Here is a 2,643-nt window from a genome sequence, read left to right as displayed (position 1 = left end):
ATATTACATGGTTGCGCGGAGATATGAAATTTATCATCGAGTATTCAAATCGATATCTCACGAGTGAGCGCAGCGAACGAGTGGGATATCGATTTGAACACGAGAAGATAAATTTCATATCTCCAAGCAACCATGTAATATTCTGTTTATTATATAAACATACTAATTACAATGTTTTTGACGATTTTCCGAAGATTGCCGACCATTTTCCGAAGATTTCCGAAGATTTGCAAAATGTTGTCCGAAGGTCGTACGAATGTTTCCGAACATTTTCCGAACTTTTCCGAAAATTTCCGAAGATTGCCGAGGAAGATCCGAAGATGTTTCGACTTAATATCGATTTACTTTGGCTCATTCATCATTGAAACAGGGCAAACTTGTCAGGAAATGTTTCGAAATCGATATCTTCACATGTGAAAGATATGATATCTTTCACATGTGAAGATATAGAGATTACTTCATGGAAAATGCGCGCGTACGATTTTTATTCACGAGTTGAGCAGTGTACGTATCAACGAGTGAATAAAAATCGTACAAAGCATTTTCCATGCTGTAATGTGTTTATTTCATAGGTACTGAGATTTTCTTTTCCGTGTAGTACTGAGTAGACAAATTTATTTGCACAAATAAATTACACTGTAAAACCATTCAAGTGCTCAACAACTGAGTAAATCAAACATCTGCATCACTCAAAATTTTTCAGTAATGTCTATTAATAAAGGAAGCCATGCCAATAACAAAGTTAAGTCAAGAAGATAAGTCACAATTTATTCATCATCAGAGTCACTATCCAGTTCCAAAGGCCTTAGACGTTTCCATCGCACCGCTTCGGGGCTTGACGGATTTGTAGAAAGCGTCGGAGACCGATTTAAAGTGTTAATGTTGATGGAGAAATTGCCACCTTGAATAACTGCGCCACTGAATAGTGCCATGGACTGCTGCTTTCCACCATTCTGAGAGTCGGAGGACGGCGTACAAGCTGTTTCAGAAGAGGACGAAGCTGTGGTACCAGCCATCACACTGCTTAGCACTTTTGACATGTGCATCTGTTGCTTCGTTGAAACAGTGCTGTAATTTTCTATGCTCTTCAAATTCTTATGGCCAGATAGTTGTGCAATTTGCGTAGGTGGAATGTCGTGTTCACTTAGCGTCTGGATCATTGTCTTTCTGCCGCTGTGATTTCTGAACCATGGTCTTCATTAAACCATTGAGTTTGTTTTTGCCAACAGCACCGGACTTGAACCAGCCTTTTGTTGCGAGCGAGTCCGTCTTCAAACCGTTGTTTACAGCCAAATAAAAGGGAGCATCATCTTGATTCATTTCCTCAGGTCTCTTCCTGGCAAAACATTTGTAGACCGCGACAGGATCTCTTTCAGTTCCGTCGGTCGCAAACATTTTCGGCGGTACGGTTCTGACATCGCTGCAGTCTGATCCCGTTCTAGTTTTTGTTTGTCTTTCATTGAACTCCAAGTACTCGACTCCGCTTGCCGTTTTCTGTAGCTTTACATCTCCCCAGCACATATCACGATGTTCTTGGCACCCACGGAGTCCGAAGTGAAGAGTATTGTTTAGCCAGAGCGTGTTTAAAAGTGCCTCGGGACTACACATACCGAGCAAACCCTTCTCGTACAATATTTTCAACTCTTCGCTTGTCAAAGCTACCGACGCTTTGGGTTTATTTCCTTTACCTTGCTTCTTTAGCTGTTTTTGTTTGAACTGAAGAAGTTTCCTGGTTTTCTCAAACACCAAGTCGTTGATTATGCTTACAGAATAGCTCTTTTTCTTCAGGTGTCTTTCGAAGCTAGCCACTAAACTTCGAAGAGAAGTCGGTTCGTATTCATTGCCATCTTTGGTGCGGCCGGAATATCTTCTATTTTTCTGTCTTCGTTCTTCGTTTTTAAAAATCTTTCAAGCAATCTTACATCTCGTTCAGTTTTTTGAGCGGTGTTTTTGTTTTCTTGATCTAAAATGAATTATTCAACTGTGCAAACAGAAGCAAACCTTCCCTCGGCCATTTTTCAAAGCGCGCGTTTTTTTGTGTGCAACGGCTGTCGGATGACGTTTCCTTCAGTACGTTCATTCATCACCAGTGAAATTTCGTCGTTCGCGTTGCTGATTGGACGAACGATATTTTTTCACAGTGAAATTTTGTCGTTCGTGCTCCTGATTGGCTTCGTTTAAAATCAGTACGAATTTTATTCACCGTGATTTTCGTGGATAAATCTCAGTACCTATGAAATAAATGATTTTTCTCAGCGAGAGAAATCCTGGTTATTCACTCTAGTTTATATAATAATAATAGTTTATTTAAACTCTTTTGCAGTTAAAAGAAACTGAATTATCGAGTGACACTTACATGAAATGATAAGTCTACTATTTACAATTAAAAATTCATCAAAAAAGGACTACTCATAATATTAGTTACGAAAAGTAGCGAAATGTAAAAAAGCTTTCAGCTCTCTTTGTCCTACATTTTATGGCATTATTATACAGGTAAAACTTTGGCGCTTTCTGCCTTACATTATACTTAGACTCTATTAGTACTGGTCTCGGTAACAGATGGTAAACAGGATGTTCATCAGACTTCATTTGATTCATGTATTTACCGCATAAGTCTTCTCTTCTAGTGTCCATTCTAACTAA

The 2,643-nt window shown here is 39.0% G+C and overlaps 1 pseudogene; it reads right to left on the bottom strand.

Annotated features, from left to right (window-relative positions):
• Positions 1 to 1,140: 1,140 nt before the first annotated feature.
• Positions 1,141 to 2,015, bottom strand: LOC144664935 (uncharacterized protein KIAA1958-like; annotated as a pseudogene).
• Positions 2,016 to 2,643: the final 628 nt, after the last annotated feature.

Source organism: Oculina patagonica, chromosome 9 (assembly GCF_052425735.1).
Source record: "Oculina patagonica isolate OP01 chromosome 9, crgOcupat, whole genome shotgun sequence".
NCBI classification, from domain to species: domain Eukaryota; kingdom Metazoa; phylum Cnidaria; class Anthozoa; order Scleractinia; family Oculinidae; genus Oculina; species Oculina patagonica.
This window is presented reverse-complemented; position numbering and strand designations above follow the sequence as displayed.